The sequence below is a fragment of the Salvelinus fontinalis genome, chromosome 27 (genome assembly GCF_029448725.1).
Source record: "Salvelinus fontinalis isolate EN_2023a chromosome 27, ASM2944872v1, whole genome shotgun sequence".
Lineage (NCBI taxonomy): Eukaryota > Metazoa > Chordata > Actinopteri > Salmoniformes > Salmonidae > Salvelinus > Salvelinus fontinalis.
Genome location: NC_074691.1, coordinates 31447118 through 31468166, shown reverse-complemented (window position 1 = coordinate 31468166; position 21049 = coordinate 31447118). Strand labels below are relative to the sequence as shown.

Here is a 21049-nt window from a genome sequence, read left to right as displayed (position 1 = left end):
CCGGAAGTTCAAAGTCTGAAATCGATGCTCTCTTCCTCTTCCTGCCTATAAATGGGCACAAGAGCTATTAGTATACATGCACGTCATACACCTTCCTCTGGGTGTCAAGAAGGCTGTGAGAGAAGAAATGAGGTGATTATCTCGATCTGGGATGGAATAAATCCTCTTGGAATGACGTGTACCTCATTTCCGGTACTCTGAAGAACGCGATTTGGACAGTGGGGTTGCCTTTTGTTTTGCTGACGTTATAGGCGACTATTATTTCCGGCTTTGATTTTATTTGATACATGTCACCATATCATAGTAAAGTATGTTTTTTAATATAGTTTTATCAGATTATTGAAATTTTTTCGGGAGTTTTGCCGTGTTCCGTTCTCTTCCGTTTGTTTACATGGAGAGATCCGTGCAACCCGGCTAGCGCGCTTGCTAAATGGAGAGAGAAAGTTGCCATTCTGAATCCAAACAACGACTCATCTGGACAAAGGACACCTTGTTCAACATTCTGATGAAAGATCAGCAAAAGTAAGACCCATTTTATGATGTTGTTTCATATATCTGTCGTAGTCGCCGGCGCCCAAGTGTTTCTGGCTATTGTGCTAGGCTAATAACGCTACATTTTGTTTTCGCTGTAAAACACTTAATAAATCGGAAATATTGTCTGGCATCACAAGATGCCTGTCTTTCATTTGCTGTACACTATGTATTTCTCAGAAATGTTTTATGATGAGTAATTAGGTATTTGACGTTGGTGTCTGTAAATATTATGGCTGCTTTCGGTGCAATTTCTGAATGTAGCTGCAATGTAAACTATGATTTATACCTGAAATATGCACATTTTTCGAAAAAAAAACATATGCTATACAATAAATATGTTATCAGACTGTCATCTGATGAGGTTGTTTCTTGGTTAGTGGCTATTTATATCTTTATTTGGCCGAATTTGTGATAGCTACTGATGGAGTCAAAAACTGATGGAGTAATAAAAGTGGAGTCTTTTGCTAACGGGGTTAGCTAATAGATTTACATATTTTGTCTTCCCTGTAAAACATTTTAAAAATCGGACATGTTGGCTGGATTCACGAGATGTGTACCTTTCATATGCTGTATTGGACTTGTTAATGTGTGAAAGTTAAATATTTAAAAAAATATCTTTTGAATTTCGCGCCCTGCACTTGAAGTGGCTGTTGTCATAAGTGTACCGACGTCGGGCTTGCACGCCAAACAGGTTAACTAGACGTGGTGTGATCATAACAACATACAGGAACTCAAGTCCCTCTGTTCACCTGACTTCCTCACAATCAAATGTCGACCGCATTATCTACCAAGAGAATTCTCTTCGATTATAATCACAGCCGCATATATTCCCCCCCAAGCAGACACATCGATGGCCCTGAACGAACTTTATTTGACTCTATGTAAACTGGAAACCACATATCCTGAGGCTGCATTCATTGTAGCTGGGGATTTTAACAAGGCAAATCTGAAAACAAGACTCCCTAAATTCTATTAGCATATCGATTGTGCTACCAGGGCTGGTAAAACCCTGGATCATTGTTATTCTAACTTCCGCAACGCATATAAGGCCCTCCCCCGCCCTCCTTTCGGAAAAGCTGACCACGACTCCATTTTGTTGCTCCCTGCCTATAGACAGAGACTAAAACAGGAAGCTCCCGCGCTCAGGTCTGTTCAACGCTGGTCCGACCAATCTGATTCCACGCTTCAAGATTGCTTCGATCACGTGGATTGGGATATGTTCCGCATTGCGTCAAACAACAACATTGACAAATATGCTGATTAGGTGAGCGAGTTTATTAGCAAGTGCATCAGCAATGTCGTACCCACAGCAACTATTAAAACATTCCCAAACCACAAACCGTGGATTGATGGCAGCTTTCGCGTGAAACTGAAAGTGCGAACCACTGCTTTTAACCAGGGCAAGGTGACCGGAAACATGACCGAATACAAACAGTGTAGCTATTCCCTCCGCAAGGCAATCAAACAAGCTAAGCGTCAGTATAGAGACAAAGTAGAGTCGCAATTCAACGGCTCAGACACAAGAGGTATGTGGCAGGGTCTACAGTCAATCACGGATTACAAAAAGAAAACCAGCCCCGTCGCGGACCAGGATGTCTTGCTCCCAGACAGACTTAACAACTTCTTTGCTCGCTTTGAGGACAATACAATGCCACTGACACGGCCCGCTACCAAAACCTTCGGACTCTCCTTCACTGCAGCCGACGTGAGTAAAACATTTAAACGTGTTAACCCTCGCAAAGCTGCAGGCCCAGACGACATCCCCAGCCGCGTCCTCAGACCAGCTGGATGGTGTGTTTACGGACATATTCAACCAATCCTTATCCCAGTCTGCTGTTCCCACATGCTTCAAGAGGGCCACCATTGTTCCTGTTCCCAAGAAAGCTAAGGTAACTGAGCTAAACGACTACCGCCCCGTAGCACTCACTTCCGTCATCATGAAGTGCTTTGAGAGACTAGTCAAGAACCATATCACCTCCACCCTACTTGACACCCTAGACCCACTCCAATTTGCTTACCGCCCCAGTAGGTCCACAGACGACGCAATCTCAACCACACTGCACACACTGCCCTAACTCATCTGGACAAGAGGAATACCTATGTGAGAATGCTGTTCATCGACTACAGCTCAGCATAATACCCTCCAAACTCGTCATCAAGCTCGAGACCCTGGCTTTCGACCCCGCCCTGTGCGACTGGGTACTGGACTTCCTGACGGACCGCCCCCAGGTGGTGAGGGTAGGTAACAACATCTCCACTCCGCTGATCCTCAACACTGGGGCCCCACAATGGTGCGTTCTGAGCCCTCTCCTGTACTCACTTTTCACCCACGACTGCATGGCCATGCACGCCTCCAACTCAATCATCAAGTTTGCAGACGACACTACAGTGGTAGGTTTGATTACCAACAATGACGAGACGGCCTACAGAGGAGGGCCCTCGGAGTGTGGTGTCAGGAAAATAACCTCACACTCAACGTCAACAAAACAAAGGAGATGATCGTAGACTTCAGTAAACAGCAGAGGGAGCACCCCCCTATCCACATCGACGGGACAGTAGTGGAGAGGGTAGTAAGTTTTAAGTTCCTCGGCGTACACATCACGGACAAACTTGGTCCACCCACACAGACAGCGTGGTGAAGAAGGCGCAGCAGCGCCTCTTCAACCTCAGGAGGCTGAAGAAATTCGGCTTGTCACCAAAAGCACAAACAGATGCACAATCGAGAGCATTCTGTCAGGTGGTATCACCGCCTGGTACGGTAACTGCGCCGCCCACAACCGTAAGGCTCTCCAGAGGGTAGTGAGGTCTGCACAACGCATCACCGGGGGCAAACTATCTGCCCTCCAGGACACCTACACCACCTGATGTCACAGGAAGGCCATAAAGATCATCAAGGACAACAACCACCCGAGCCACAGCCTGTTCACCCCACTATCATCCAGAAGGCGAGGTCAGTACAGGTGCATCAAAGCAGGGACCGGGAGACTGAAAAACAGCTTCTATTTCAAGGCCATCAGACTGTTAAACAGCCACCACTAACATTGAGTGGCTGCTGCCAGCATACTGACTCAACTCCAGCCACTTTAATAATGGAAAAATGTATGTATAAAATGTATCACTAGCCACTTTAAACGATGCCACTTTTATATGTTTACATACCCTACATTACTCATCTCTTAAGTATTTACTGTACTCAATACCATCTACTGCATCTTGCCTATGCCGTTCTGTACCATCACTCATTCATATATCTCTATGTACATATTCTTCATATTCTTATACACTTGTGTGTATAAGGTAGTTGTGAAATTGTTAGCTTAGATTACTCGTTGGTTATTACTGCATTGTCGGAACTAGAAGCACAAGCATTTCACTACACTCGCATTGTAACGGTCCTGACCTGTTTTATGTTGTTTTTGTATGTGTTTAGGTCAGGGCATGTGTTTTGGGTGGGCAGTCTATGTTATCTGTTTCTATGTTGGTTTTGGTTGCCTGGTATGGCTCTTAATTAGAGGCAGGTGTTTTGCGTTCTCCTCTAATTAAGAGTCATATTTAGGTAGGGTGTTCTCACTGTTTGTTTGTGGGTGATTGTCTCCTGTGTCGTCGAATGTATGTACCATACGGGACTGTTTGGCTGTTCGTTTATTTTGATGTCGTCTGTTTCCTGTCCGTGAGTTTACGTTTAGTTATGTAAGTTTATGTTCAGGTTTCGTCAACGTCAATTTCTTGTTTTGTATATTTGAAAGTGTTTTGTTTTTCGTGTTGCCATCATAGTTTTTTTCAAATAAAGAGATGGCCTATTTCCCTACTGCTGCATTTTGGTCTGATGATCCTTCTCTCCTCTCCTCGTCCGAGGATGAGGAGAGAGACAGCCCTTACAGAATCACCCACCAAATTAGGACCAAGCGGCAAGGGAAAGCTCGACAGGGCAACAAGGACTCCTGGACTTGGGACGAAATATTGGACGGGAGAGGTCCATGGGCACAGCCGGGAGAATATCGCCGTCCGAAAGCCGAGCTGGAGGCACTGAGGAGAGTAGAGGCTACCGGAGAGAGGAACCGGAGTTATGAGGGACCGCGTCTGGCACGGAAGCCCAAAAAGCCCGTAAGTAACACCAAAAAATTTCTTGGGGGGGGATAAGAGGTAGTGGGCCAAGGGCAGGTAGGAGACCTGCGCCCACTTCCCAGGCTTACCGTGGAGAGCGGGAGTACGGGCAGGCGCCGTGTTATGCAGTAGAGCGCACGGTGTCTCCTGTACGAGTGCATAGCCCAGTGCGGGTTATTCCACCTCCCCGCACTGGCAGGGCTAGATGGGGTATTGAGCCAGGTGTCATGAGGCCGGCTCAACGCGTCTGGTCCCCAGTGCGTCTCCTCGGGCCGGCATACATGGCACCTGCCTTACGCATGGTTTCCCCGGTTCGCCTACATAGGCCGGTGCGGGTTATTCCACCTCCCCGCACTGGTCGGGTGACCGGGAGCATTCAACCAGGTAGGGTTGGGCAGGCTCAATGCTCAAGAGTGCCAGTACGCCTCCACGGTCCGGTATTTCCTGCGCCACCTCCCCGCCCCAGCCTAGTACCTACAGTGCCTATACTACGCACTAGGCTACCAGTGCGTCTCCTGAGCCCAGTTCCTCCTCCACGCACTCTCTCTGTAGTGCGTGTATCCAGTTCGGTGCCTCCAGTTCCGGCACCACGCACTAAGCCTCCTGTGCGTCTCCAGAGCCCTGTACACACTGTATCTTCTCCCCCTACTAATCCTGATGTGCTTGTCCTCAGCCCGGTGTCACCAGTGCCGGTACCTCGCATCAGGTATAGAGTGGGCTTTGAGAGTACAGTGTGCCCTGTCCCTGCTCCCCGCACTAGTAGGAAGGTGCTTATCCTTAGCCCGGTGCCTCCAGTTCCGGCACCACGCACCAGGTCTACAGTGCGCCGTATCCGGCCAGAGCCATCCGTCTCCCCAGCGCCATCTGAGCCATCCGTCTCCCCAGCGCCATCTGAGCCATCCGTCTCCCCAGCGCCATCTGAGCCATCCGTCTCCCCAGCGCCGTCTGAGCCATTCGTCTGCCATGAGCCTGCAAAGCCGCCCGTCTGCCATGAGCCTACAGAGCCGTCCGCCAGACAGGAGCCGCTAGAGCCGCCCGCCAGACAGGAGCCGCTAGAGCCGCCCGCCAGACAGGATCTGCCAGAGCCGCCAACCAGACAGGATCTGCCAGAGCCGCCAACCAGACAGGATCTGCCAGAGCCGCCAACCAGACAGGATCTGCCAGAGCCGCCAGCGAGCCATGAGCAGCCAGAGCCGTCAGAGAGCCATGAGCGTCGAGAGCCGTCAGCCCGCCATGAGCGTCGAGAGCCGTCAGCCCGCCATGAGCGTCGAGAGCCGTCAGCCCGCCATGAGCGTCGAGAGCCGTCAGCCCGCCATGAGCGTCGAGAGCCGTCAGCCCGCCATGAGCGTCGAGAGCCGTCAGCCAGCCATGAGCGTCGAGAGCCGTTCAGTCAGGATCTGCCTGAGTATATCAGCCGGGACCTGCCCCTTGTCCCGGTGTTGCCCCTTGTCCTGGTGCTGCCCCTTATCCCGGTGCTGCCCCTTGTACCGGTGCTGCCCCTTGTCCCGGTGCTGCCCCTTGTCCCGGTGCTGCCCCTTGTCCCGGTGCTGCCCCTTGTCCCGGTGCTGCCCCTTGTTCCGGTGCTGCCCCTTGTCCCGGTGCTGCCCCTTGTCCCGGTGCTGCCCCTTGTCCCGGTGCTGCCCCTTGTCCCGGTGCTGCCCCTTGTCCCGGTGCTGCCCCTTGTCCCGGTGCTGCCCCTTGTCCCGGTGCTGCCCCTTGTCCCGGTGCTGCCCCTTGTCCCGGTGCTGCCCCTTTTCCCGGTGCTGCCCCTTGTCCCGGTGCTGCCCCTTGTCCCGGTGCTGCCCCTTCTCCTGGTGCTGGCCGTTTATTTAGGGGATGTTAGTTTTAGGGTGGTCATTGGGAGGGGAAGACAGAAACGGGGAGTGACTATGGTGGTGTGGGGACAGCGTCCAGAGCCGGAGCCACCACCGTGGTCAACTGCCCACCCAGACCCTCCCCTGGACTTTGTGCTGGTGCGCCCGGCGTTCGCACCTTGAGGGGGGGGTTCTGTAACGGTCCTGACCTGTTTTATGTTGTTTTTGTATGTGTTTAGGTCAGGGCATATGTTTTGGGTGGGCAGTCTATGTTATCTGTTTCTATGTTGGTTTTGGTTGCCTGGTATGGCTCTTAATTAGAGGCAGGTGTTTTGCGTTCTCCTCTAATTAAGAGTCATATTTAGGTAGGGTGTTCTCACTGTTTGTTTGTGGGTGATTGTCTCCTGTGTCGTCGAATGTATGTACCATACGGGACTGTTTGGCTGTTCGTTTATTTTGATGTCGTCTGTTTCCTGTCCGTGAGTTTACGTTTAGTTATGTAAGTTTATGTTATGTGTATATGAAGCTGGTCGAGAGAATGACAAGCGTGTGCAAAGCTGTCATCAAGGCAAAGAGTGGCTACTTTGAAGAATCTCAAATATAGAATATATTTTTTATTTGTTTTACACTTTTTTGATTACTACATGATTCCATATGTGTTCTTTCATAATTTTGATGTCTTCACTATTATTCTACAATGTATAAAATAGTAAAAATTAAGAAAAACCCTGGAATGAGTAGGTGTGTCCACACTTTTGACTGGTACTGTACACAAACACTTAAATTCACACGTGCACACATAGGTGAGTACGAAGGCACACACACACACACACGCAGACAGAAAATAGGATTATATTTTTAAAGAGTTTTAAAGAGTTGTCAGAGCAGAAAAGCAGCACGTCCTGTTGTTTACAGCATGGCCCTATTGACTGCATAAATGGAATTGGAAAGCAATACACAGCTGGGAGTATAAACAATGCTAACATCCTTCCTTGCCTGGCGGCATTACTGAAGCTACCAGTGACGCTCTCTCACCCTCCCAGGGCCTTTATTTGTGTAATATGAGGCATGTAAACTGGGAACGCACCATCAAACAGTGTTTGTTTTCTGCTTTTTCTCTATTCAGCTCTCATGTCATCCCTCCAGTGTTGAGAAAGGGATCTAGGCTAAGATATCTGGGCAAACAGTGGTATGTAAAACGGATGTATACTTAGCCTATATCAAGGCAATACACATTGAGTCAAACACGGCATACACTCCAAAAGAGTTCTTCGGCTGTCCCTATAGGAGAACCCTTTTTGATTCCATGTAGACCCTCTGTGTAAAGGGTTTTACACGGAACTCAAAAGGGTTCTACCTGGAATCGAAAGGGGTTCTTCAAAGGGTTCTCCTATGGGGACAACTACATAATCCTTTTAGATTCTAGATAGCACTTTTTTTTCTGTAATGTAATCGGCACTATGATGCTTGAAATGAACCAAGTATCTTCGTGTGCTAATGACAAGGTACCAGTTTAGTTAAGTTCTACAGAGGCAGTGCGACCCACCTGTTTTGAGTACCACATTTTTAGCAATATATATGTATATATATCATTGAGTTAATAAAGCCCGTTACAAACATAGTCTCTTTTTTGTTTTCTTGAGTAAGGCTGCTCCAAAATACAGGTGTTTCAGCCTAGCTCAGTGCTTTCTGTGGTGGTGGTGGGGCAAGCCAGCAGAAAATATGGAGCATTGCGCCGAGATTGGCTCAGTGTTCTGTCACTCATGGGGACACTACGTCACCGCCAAGTCTAAGGGTAGACCTCGGAAATTTTAGCCCTTTGGGTGTTGCCATAGAGTTACATTAGAAGTGCCCATCCAAGAAGGCTCAAGGTCATTGGCCACAGATAAAATGACGTCAAATCACGTTATATCTACCGTAGCCTTGATTGGACTGATCATATCAACATCATACTTTCAAAATCTTAGCTATCAGTCATCATCATGAATCAAGTCAACAATCTACTGGCAAATCCTTTTTAATCCTTGTCATATGAAGAGAAGTAATGAAGAGAAATTACAGATAAAACATATCGGTGCTCATCAGCCATTGGACATAAACATTGCACAAGTTGGGAACTGCAAATTTAACAATGAGTGGTTTGGAAGGAATCAGTGACAAGCTGTGTGTTCCCAAATCTGGGATTAAGGGTCTCTTTTCCAAGTTTAAAATGAGAAAGATTCAACATTGGCCATGCTGTCAATGAAGCATGATTTGTGCTGAGCTCAAAACAACTGTTAACTCGGAACTGCAATATCTGACTTCAGTGAGTTCAAGACAACTGGGAAGTCGGGAATAAACGAGCTCCGACTGGGAAAATACGTTTTGAACAGTCATCCAACTCGGAATTGCAAATTGAAGATCATTGACGTCATCATGATTCAACCTAGTTTTTTTCAGAGTTCCCAGTTGTTTTGAAAGAACCATAAATCCAGAGAATGCCAGACTTTGATGACAAAATTTGCCCACGAAGGACCGCAACACCACCGTTCTGTTCAAGTGAGCACAGCACAACAAGGTGAGTTCAAAAATGTATTGTATGTATGTAATATGCCAGGGAGATAATGTGTACTGTACCTAAGAAAGTAATACTGAGTGTATGTTATGTAGTAAGATGTTAGTAGACCAGGTGCCTCACCCTAATAATTTGGTCTATTTACCCCTCTTAGTTTTGTCTACTGTTCTGACTTGGTGGTGCACATGTAGCCTATAACCTGTTTTAGAGAAATGTAATCATTTAATATTTTAAGAGCTTTCATTGTCTGCTTATATGCCCCATTTATTTATCCTACGGATCTAAATTAGTATACAGGGAGAACACTGTAAGAACGGCCCATTCTGAATTCTGTCACTGTACATTTCAAAAGTGCTGAACAAATAGTTATATTGACTACGTCTGTCCTAGCTCACTCATTAATGTCTTAATCAAAATTACGGATTGCCTCTTATCCACTTGTCGTCCCCTTATGCCATAGTTTGTACATCCTAATTATCAGTAGAATCCACATTTGTTTAAGCAAGTCAACCATATCAGCTATGTTTTTTTAAAAGGAAGTAAATGAGGCTGAATGAACTTTTTCGCTGCCAGACAAGGCTTTGCTGATAGCCAGGTGTAGCATTGGTAAGATGTTGGGACAGCTGTTGGGACAGCTTTATGTAGGCCATTTGTCACCATTATAGTGCAATTAAATGTATTGTTTAGTGTTGTGTTGTGGCTTTGCTGGCATGCATCCCACTTTTTTTTGTTGCCCCACCAAGATTTACATGCTAAAATCGTCACTGTACAGAGGACAGGCAGGCTTGGAGACAGGCTCGGAAACAAACGGAGGAAACAATCTAACTGATGTTTGAAGAGAAATCTTCTTGGCTGATGCATGGTGGCTCAGAAAGCAATGTAAGGCACAGGGACAAAACTAACTGTTAGGAAAAAACCAACTGTGAGCCTCGAAGATCATTGTTCCTGGTCATTTGATCCAGATTGTGTGACTGTGGACTGTTGAAAGCCCATCTAACCTCATGCCACCCCATTTAACATCATGCCACCCCATCTACCCTCATACCACCCCATCTACCCTCATGCCACCCCATCTACTCTCAAGCCACCTCATCTACCCTCATGCCACCCCATCTACCCTCATGCCACTCCATCTAACCTCATGCCACCCCATCTAACCTCATGCCACCGCATCTAATCTCATGCCATCCCATCTACCCTCATGCTCCCCATCTAACCTTATGCCACCCCATCTACCCTCATGCCACCCCATCTAACCTTATGCCACCCCATCTAACCTCAGTGATTAGTCTCAAAATGAAAATCGACAGAAAGTGGAAGGAAGCTATGGATGAGTGGATTAAGGTCTGAATTAAAAACCGAAGAGAGCGAGAGCGAGAGAGAAGGAGAGAGAGTTTCCATTCCATCAAAATAGGTTTGTTTTTACAAAATTATAAAGATAGAACAGCAATTTATATGATTGCTAATGGTGTTATTAAACACTTTATTAAAACATGTATTAGACTACACTCATATTACAACTTCATCAGTAGGCCTGTAAATCCAGGCCTACTGGATTTACATGTTTATCCTGGCTGCGGAGAACAAATGAGAGCCATTGTCTATCGAAGCCCAATAATAGGCATATCTCAAGACTGGCCTCAATATGGTGCTACCGCCTGCGTGCCAGGGATAACGGACTGCTAATAATGACGGTATCTGTTACCACAATATTTGTCTGTTTACTTATTCAGTGAGGGATTAAGGCTACTTACCCAATCAATTTGCTTCCATTTGCGAAGCTTCACTGTATTAGATAAGCATTAATGATGCATTAGGCTAGTTGTCCAAAGGGCAAAGGCGTTGAGTTTCGCTGTCCTCTCCACAGAGGGACCATTTCATCGTCTTAACTGCCTAGTGTTGCTACAAAGCGTATTGTTGGAAATAGTCAAGCTAACAAATGGTTTAGGTAAGCCTATATGGTTGAGTAACTAATATAAAAGGTATGGGAAGCATCCCTTTTAATTGCTTGAGTAACTGTCATAAAATGCACATTTGTGCCTAGATTGAAATAGATTGAAATTGTGTGTGTCTAGGAAAATAAAGAATGTATGTTCCCTAGCAATGAAATAAATAATGTAGACTGCAGCTGATTGAGAGAATATGAGCGAGAGAGAAATAAAGACCCTTCCTAGTCGGTTGACTTCATGATGGGATGTGTAGGCTATAGCCACAGAGACCCTTCCCAGTTGACTTCATGATGGGATGTGTAGGCTATAGCCCCAGAGACCCTTCCCAGTTGACTTCATGATGGGATGTGTAGGCTATAGCCACAGAGACCCTTCCCAGTTGACTTCATGATGGGATGTGTAGGCTATAGCCCCAGAGACCCTTCCCAGTTGACTTCATGATGGGATGTGTAGGCTATAGCCCCAGAGACCCTTCCCAGTTGACTTCATGAATGGATGTGTAGGCTATAGCCTCAGAGACCCTTCCCAGTTGACTTCATGAATGGATGTGTAGGCTATAGCCTCAGAGACAATTCCCAGTTGACTTCGTGATGGGATGTGTAGGCTATAGCCCCAGAGACACTTCCCAGTTGACTTCATGATGGGATATGTAGGCTATAGCCCCAGAGACCCTTTCCAGTTGGCTTCATGATGGGATGTGTAGGCCATAGCCCCAGAGACCCTTTCCAGTTGGCTTCATGATGGGATGTGTATAGCACCAAGCCCACTACTTGAGTGACCTGCTACATATTGAATGATACAATGTAACAGAATAGTGTGCTCCAACCCTACTCTTTAGTCCATGCCAACTGAGATCGATGAATAGACTACTGAATTATGATCTCGCTTGTGAATGCCTCCGTAACCACAAAACGAACCCAAACTCAAGTTGGCAAAACAACAGCAACATGAAATCTAAACCATGTGCATGTTCAGAGAGAATGTGAGTATATACAAGGCTGGATCTGGATGGGAATTAAACTGAGTCAGAATCCCGTGTGCCCCAGAGACACTTCCCAGTTGGCTTCATGATGGGATGTGTAGGCTGCAGCTCAAGGCTCTCAGTCTTTCTAGGGCTGTGTTGCGGTGTCTTGAATGATCACACAATATGAAGTATGGGCCGCTCGTCATTCTCGTGTCGCATCACATGCAGATCCAAGCTTCTCAGTGAGCAAAACTGGTTGAAAGAGGTATTTTCAACATTTTGTGCTCATATGGATGGCAGGGGTGAAGAATCACCTTTTCCAGCCTTGTCTCATAGACCAGACGTCAAATTAGTATGACACGTTCCATTTGGCATGGGTACATAGGACAGACGGTTACTTATGGCAAAAAAAGTAAATAAGAGTGTTTGGTTGGGGTGGATGGGTAGGCGTAAAATGCGAACATCTAGTAACTCAAAGGTTGTGTGTTCTAATCTCATCACGGCCAACTATAGCATGAGGGCATTTGCAACTTTCTACTACTTTTGATCTAGTTTGAACCTTCTTAGCATGTTAGCTAACACTTCCACTAACTCTAACCGTAACCTTAAACATGTTAGCTAACACTTCCCCTAACTCTAACCGTAACCTTAACCCTTGAACCTATAACACCTAACCTTAACCCTAATGCCTAGCTTAGCTAAAATTAGCCAGCTAGTTAACGTTAGTGTTAGTCACCTAGCCAACGTTAGCCACAACACATTTGAAATCGTAACATATCATATGTTTGCAATTTCATAACATATTGTAAATGTAGCAAATTCGTAACATATTGTACATTTTGCAAATTTGTATTTATCATACAATTTGTAATTCATAATGTATCATACGAAATGGATCATGGACATTCACAAATTGATATATACCATACTAAATAGTGTGCCTCAGATTTATGTACAGAATAATACGAAATGCTCTGAGACCAGGTTGACTCCTCCCTTGGCACCTTAGGCTAGCCTAACCACTGTCTGTCATCAACCAATAACCCGACGAACCCGTACCCTGTCTGTCTAGTTGTACGTGGCGCGTGCACGGAAGATGTGCGTCCAATGTAATTTCTGATGTTAATTAGGGTAAATATTATGATTGCGCTACAGCATCAGCAACATTCACTCCTCCGACAACAGGCTTTGTCCATTCAGTATAATATCGCCGTCATATAAATATGACAATGTCATGCATTTCTCTCACGTTTTCAGGGGTGAGGTCAGAAGCCGATGTGAGAGCACTTAACTTTGTATTTACGCCTCTAAACCAGTGTGTTGATCGGTGTGCAGCTCAGAGTTTCCCTGACAACATCACAATAGTGCAAACACCTGCAGCGTATGAGCAACAACACATCAGCAGCAGGTCCCCGGACATTACAATTCTCACACCTGAAATGCCTCACAATTTATTATGTGCATGTCAGATATAGACTACCCTGCTACCTTCCCTGCCCTGTTAATCAATTCAATGGATACTTTCCACGATATGGTGTAGCCTAAAGTGGAGTTCTGCTTTAGACATGCACTCTCTTTCGTGCACCTTGCATGCGACGTTTTTGAACACAGATCGTATGGAAACAACTGTTTGCTTAGGCTACTCGGAGCAGGACCTAACACAGCACACCCGGCCAGAACGGTGTTATTAAAGGGACCAGTCATTCCAACCATGACCGCTATTCTGTCATCATGAACTCAAGACCAGACGCGACGCAGTCAACAGGCCAGGCAAGGATGGACTGGAATAATATGGACCGAGCCCAGAGCTCACCTCACTACGTTTTCACCATGCACGGAGACCGCCAGCCCAGAAGAGAAAAAACACGTACCTTCACTTGACACACCAGGTTTCCGCGGGATCCGAGCGATGGGGCCTGACGAAGTTAGAGTCTGACGCAGCGGCAATGTTTTGGTCCAAAATCGTGTGGAAAAGGCTGCGGCGGAAACAGGACCTGGAGAAGGCTGAGGTCGGAATAGTCACTGCTGCGTGTGGCTCCTTCGGAGGAGACTCGAATTGACTATAAACTGCAGTGCGCATGTATGCCCGTGTCAGATTGCTGTTCTGGAGCCGCACTGATAGTTGGCCCTGTGGCACCAATTATTAGGTTTATGTCCCTTCCGCGGCTACTCGCCCGCAGTTTGACAATCTGCTACCTTGTGCCATTGCATCAGCGTCGGGGAGAGAGAGGGGTATGGCCGTCACCTAGCCTATATAAGCACTCCGAAAGCGAGGAAGCGGCCATGGCACTTTTGGTCACGGTGCACTAAACGCATGGGCTCTTCCGCGGCACGGCAGGCCGTAATGTCAATTTGCCCACTTTACATTTTTTGACATTGCACATGCCATCGTTTTAAGTGCCAAACATGTATGTGGTGTAAAATTAAAGAGCGCTGGCAAGAGCTAATCCATTTACAGTCCCGGCTACCAGGCTGGCCAGGGTCAATGCAATTCATTCTTCCTTCACACAGCTATAAAGCACGGCCATAAAACGTGGACATATTCATAGTCCGCCATGTCCTTGCATGGACAGTGGCCTAGTCACTGTCTACCCTCTCATCTCCATCTCAGTTCCTAGAGTGGGGTCAGCTCAATCAATTACGTTTTATTGATATGGGCAATCGGTTTAATAATCAGATATGTGCGCCGATTCAGCAAATGTTCAGAGTTAGTAACACTATAATGAATGAGGGTTTAAGATATTTAAAAGCATTGGGTTAAATGCAAAACGGACCCAAGATCAGCGTCTAGGGGCAACTTCACCCTCCTCCACTCCCCGGTGCTACATATCCAATCACTTGCCCCCTGCACCTAAGAGTATTAGGACTATACTAAGGGTACAGGTCTAGACGAAATAGGCTCAGACTTAAAACGACTAAGACCTGTTATCTATGGCATCACTCAATACAGACAATTTAAGAACAAATGCTGTGGCTGAGCGATTTTATGAACATAACATTGTAAAATCACGCAAGACACGTGTTGGAGATTACGTTCATGTTAAAACAGCTTTCGTCTATAAAGGAGTAAGAGGGCCAACTTTGATAATTTATTCAATGGTGAGGTTTGCCACTGGCTTTACTTACAGAGTAGTGTCACCCAGTGTCCAGAAGGCAATACTGCACCATCTGATTCCAATTTGAGATTTTGAGATATTTGAGATTTGAGATAGACAGCCCAGCTATATCCCCAAACAACTAGCGTGGTTACTTTGTCTCAAGTGTCATGAGTGTATAATGTCCGCATAAACTAACAGTGCCGTTTCAGGGCCACTGAAGCAGACAGCAACATAATCGGGGTTCCTGAAGTTCAAAGGCACATGGCGACGGTCTCAGACGCAGCCTCTTATTAGTGCTGTAAGAATCCTAGAAGTTTAGCAGAGAAGGATCCCCTAAAATTATTTTGGATATTCTGTGAAGTTATATTGACTTCAAACAATATAGCAATTTAACAAAAAGAGTTCTTTCTCTGAATCTGTATTAACCTACAAGTTTAGTATTTTAGCTTCATTACATCATATTGATGTTACTAAATACTTTGCCTGGTCTTTAATATGTATTTATTTTGTCCTTCTTTTCGTTTTAGTCTGTTTTATTCCCTTTTCAAGATTCCTCTAAAAAAGCAATCTTAAGAGACTGGTGTAATATTGCTACTCAGGTCATATTTGTAATGGAAAGGTGTCTACATGGTCTGTAGTAACCTAGGTCATTGTGATCACATAGGTCAGAGGATGCAGAGAGGTGAAAGGTCATTCACAGACCATGACGCAAAGGGGATTATTGTACTGTACCCTAGACTTTTCTAGTACATGTACAGTCAATGAACTAAGCAGACCAGACCAGCTGGTATCTGGTTCATATACAGTCAGTGAACTGAGCAGACCAGACCAGCTGGTATCTGGTTCATATACAGTCAGTGAACTAAGCAGACCAGACCAGCTGGTATCTAGTTCATATACAGTCAGTGAACTAAGCAGATCAGACCAGCTGGTATCTGGTTCATATACAGTCAGTGAACTAAGCAGACCAGACCAGCTGGTATCTGGTTCATATACAGTCAGTGAACTAAGCAGACCAGACCAGCTGGTATCTGGTTCATATACAGTCAGTGAACTAAGCAGACCAGACCAGCTGGTATCTGGTTCATATACAGTCAGTGAAATAAGCAGACCAGACCAGCTGGTATCTGGTTCATATACAGTCAGTGAACTGAGCAGACCAGACCAGCTGGTATCTGGTTCATATACAGTCAGTGAACTAAGCAGACCAGACCAGCTGGTATCTGGTTCATATACAGTCAGTGAACTAAGCAGACCAGACCCAGCTGGTATCTGGTTCATATACAGTCAGTGAACTAAGCGACCAGACCAGCTGGTATCTGGTTCATATACAGTCAGTGAACTAAGCAGACCAGACCAGCTGGTATCTGGTTCATATACAGTCAGTGAACTAAGCAGACCAGACCAGCTGGTATCTGGTTCATATACAGTCAGTGAACTAAGCAGACCAGACCAGCTGGTATCTAGTTCATATACAGTCAGTGAACTAAGCAGATCAGACCAGCTGGTATCTGGTTCATATACAGTCAGTGAACTAAGCAGACCAGACCAGCTGGTATCTAGTTCATATACAGTCATTGAACTAAGCAGACCAGACCAGCTGGTATCTGGTTCATATACAGTCAGTGAACTAAGCAGACCAGACCAGCTGGTATCTGGTTCATATACAGTCAGTGAACTAAGCAGACCAGACCCAGCTGGTATCTGGTTCATATACAGTCAGTGAACTAAGCGACCAGACCAGCTGGTATCTGGTTCATATACAGTCAGTGAACTAAGCAGACCAGACCAGCTGGTATCTGGTTCATATACAGTCAGTGAACTAAGCAGACCAGACCAGCTGGTATCTGGTTCATATACAGTCAGTGAACTAAGCAGACCAGACCAGCTGGTATCTAGTTCATATACAGTCAGTGAACTAAGCAGACCAGACCAGCTGGTATCTGGTTCATATACAGTAATTGAACTAAGCAGACCAGACCAGCTGGTATCTAGTTCATATACAGTCAGTGAACTAAGCAGACCAGACCAGCTGGTATCTGGTTCATATACAGTCAGTGAACTAAGCAGACCAGACCAGCTGGTATCTGGTTCATATACAGTCAGTGAACTAAGCAGACCAGACCCAGCTGGTATCTGGTTCATATACAGTCAGTGAACTAAGCGACCAGACCAGCTGGTATCTGGTTCATATACAGTCAGTGAACTAAGCAGACCAGACCAGCTGGTATCTGGTTCATATACAGTCAGTGAACTAAGCAGACCAGACCAGCTGGTATCTGGTTCATATACAGTCAGTGAACTAAGCAGACCAGACCAGCTGGTATCTAGTTCATATACAGTCAGTGAACTAAGCAGACCAGACCAGCTGGTATCTGGTTCATATACAGTCAGTGAACTAAGCAGACCAGACAAGCTGGTATCTGGTTCATATACAGTCAGTGAACTAAGCAGACCAGACCCAGCTGGTATCTGGTTCATATACAGTCAGTGAACTAAGCAGACCAGACCCAGCTGGTATCTGGTTCATATACAGTCAGTGAACTAAGCAGACCAGACCAGCTGGTATTTGGTTTATATACAGTCAGTGAACTAAGCAGACCAGACCAGCTGGTATCTGGTTCATATACAGTCAATGAGCTAAGCAGACCAGACCCAGCTGGCATCGCATTAGTACCTATGGGAGAGACACCAGGCACCACAGGCTAAAATGTAATTTTTGCATCTACTTATCAATTTGGTTGCATTTTGGGCCATTAATATCACCTAATTTGCACATTTTAATACAATATTTCAGAAAAATTGTAATACAAAAAAGTATTCTATTTGTGTCTACATTCTACTGGAAAAAGCTGATTGAGATGTGATTCATTGACAAAAATTACCCTATTGGGGTGTGGTGCCTGGCCATAAGCAGACTGGAACAGTGACTCTTTTTTCAAATGGTTAACGACATGTTTGTGTCATCTTCATTTATCCACCATCTTTGACTGTACTATAGTACTCTCTGTTTCCACCAGATGTCAGTGCAGTTCCTTTTAAAGAGATTCTGAGAGTTGAGACTGATCTTTCTGCAATCTCCTACACTGTCCTCTCCTTTATCCTCTTACTGTTCATCATCCTCATCATCACCATCATCTTCTTCATCACAGTTACCATCACCCTCATCCTGATTATTGTCGTGCTTAGTAAATTAGAAAGTCATTATTGTAATGACATTGCACTAATGGTGCTAGGAATTATTGTAATAGCAGTATCACTAATGGTGCTAGCTAGTAATTATTGTAATAGCAGTTGCACTAATGGTGCTAGCTAGTAATTATTGTAATGACAGTAGCACTAAGGGTGCTAGTTAGTAAATATTGTAATTGCAGTGGCATTAAAGGTGCTAGCTAGTAATTATTGTAATGCAAGTGGCACTAATGGTGCTAGCTAGTAATTATTGTAATGACAGTGGCACTAAGGGTGCTAGCTAGGAATTATTGTAATGAAAGTGGCACTAAGGGTGCTAGTTAGTAAATATTGTAATTGCAGTGGCATTAAAGGTGCTAGCTAGTAATTATTGTAATGAGAGTGACACTAATGGTGCTAGTTAGTAATTATTGTAATAGCAGTGGCATTAAAGGTGCTAGCTAGTAATTATTGTAATAGCAGTGGCACTAATGGTGCTAGTTAGTAATTATTGTAATAGCAGTGGCACTAATGGTGCTAGCTAGTAATTATTGTAATAGCAGTGCCATTAATGGTGCTAGCTAGTAATTATTGTAATAGCAGTGGCATTAAAGGTGCTAGCTAGTAATTATTGTAATGAAGGTGGCACTAATGGTGCTAGTTAGTAATTATTGTAATAGCAGTGGCACTAATGGTGCTAGCTAGTAATTATTGTAATTAGCAGTGGCACTAATGGTGCTAGCTAGTAATTATTGTAATTAGCAGTGACATTAAAGGTGCTAGCTAGTAATTATTGTAATTAGCAGTGGCATTAAAGGTGCTAGCTAGTAATTATTGTAATGAAGGTGGCACTAATGGTGCTAGTTAGTAATTATTGTAATAGCAGTGGCACTAATGGTGCTAGCTAGTAATTATTGTAATTAGCAGTGGCACTAATGGTGCTAGCTAGTAATTATTGTAATTAGCAGTGACATTAAAGGTGCTAGCTAGTAATTATTGTAATGAAAGTGGCACTAATGGTACTAGTTAGGAATTATTGTAATAGCAGTATCACTAATGGTGCTAGTTAGGAATTATTGTAATAGCAGTATCACTAATGGTGCTAGCTAGGAATTATTGTAATAGCAGTATCACTAATGGTGCTAGCTACAGTAGCAAAGCGATTGGAGGTCAAAGGTACTGTGGTGTGATATTGGAAATCTATTGTAGGACTGTGACCATTATGGAGTTTCACACCCCAAATTGTTTTGACTGCTGGGAAGTTTTGGAAATGAAGCTTCTCCACTGGCACAACGCAGTTTCTCTGGAACCCCCAGCAGCTCTCCTGTATAGCCTATCTGAACCTGCATGACATGAGCCATCTTTGTGCTCTGGATAGAAGTTGTTTGTAAAACCAGTCTATTAATGCCAAATAATACAGTCAGTCCATCCTCAAAACACTAGCTTACTAGGGATTGTTTCATTATGCAGTGTAGCCTACTACTTATAGCTATATACAGTATTTAGCTGCTATTTATACAGTTTTTATAAAACATTACACATCAAATAGCCTAACAATGAGGAAAATCCTTAGCTTAAGTTTACATTTAGCCACTATTTATTGTTGAACTCAGCAGGTTTTGACTGGCTAATAGTCTACACAAATGGGCTGCAATCAAAGTAAATGAAATGAAATCCAACTTGAGAGACTCCCCTGGTCTTCTGAAGTCATCCTGAGTCATTGTGCATTATATGTCCATTGCGTTGCACACAATTTAAATTAAGTCTTGAATGATGCATGACAAGATATACCAGAGATAAGGGACTGTTCATATTGCAACCACTCAACTGAAACACCAGTTCTCCAGTTAGAAGAAACTTGCAAAAATATATTTTAATTTGAGCCCTTAAGAACTGTTGTCCGCTAAAGATGAGAATCTGTTTGCACCTGCCAATGTATTGGCTGTCTAGTGTCCAGACAATTTGTCCACAGAACTTCCTATACAGTTAATCTCTTTCCGTAATGATTTGAGGCCGGCAATTAACGAGAATGAGAGGCTCAATTAAAGTTGTTGCAGAACAGCTGTAACTGAAGCACCGCTCCCTTCTTCCCAGTTTCCCTGATGTTGCTATGGCAATCAAGCTGTTTTTAACCATCCCTGTAACTATCGCTTCTGCGGAAAGGTCGTTTTCTAAAAAAATTATCATAAAAACAGCTACCTAAGAAGCATTAGGCTCTTGGTCTGATATCTGATTTTAAACACCTGAGTAAGCTACACTCATTGCGCTGGCGGCATTGTAGCCTTGACAACGGCAAGAGGTCCTGAGGCGCTTTGATCAGTCACATTCCTCAAGGTCAAAAAACAAACACTTAGCCTCCTAGTACACATGGAAATGAAAAAGATTTAGGAATTACTTTTTGGAGGGTTACTGTCAAAAACAAGACATTGATTACAGGTGCAATGGCCCCAGAGCTCATGGGCCCCCGCTCCTTGCAGGGACTAGGTGTCCTGTACGCCAGTGTTCTCCTCACAACCGCTCCATTTTGCTCATAAAATGATTATCATCTTTACCCACATCATGGAAAAATGAAAACTGCTTTCGGGTAAACTATACCTATCTACTTGCAAATAAACTAGAATCCCCCCTCATAAAATAAAGATATTAAGACGATTATGACAATTTTCTTTTTAATTCACAGTTATTGCCCATGATTGTCAGTTACACAATTATATTGTGCAGCCCTATTGTACATTATCTTTATGTTATCTTTATATTAAGTTATCTTCATGTTTGGTTATCTTGATGTTATGTTATCTTCATGTAGGTTATTTTTATATTAGGTTATATATATGTGTTATGTTATATTTATATTATGTTAT

The 21049-nt window shown here is 44.6% G+C and overlaps 1 protein-coding gene across 2 annotated transcripts in view; it reads right to left on the bottom strand.

Moving 5' to 3' along the window:
• Nucleotides 1-14219, bottom strand: part of LOC129825459 (alpha-(1,6)-fucosyltransferase-like) — a 199194-nt gene extending 184975 nt beyond the window's left edge. For both annotated transcript variants that reach the window (XM_055885570.1, XM_055885571.1), the window contains exon 1: nt 13791-14219. The gene's annotated coding sequence lies outside the window, so the exon portion shown is untranslated. The remainder of the gene's footprint in view (nt 1-13790) is intronic.
• Between the last annotated feature and the right edge of the window lie 6830 nt (nt 14220-21049).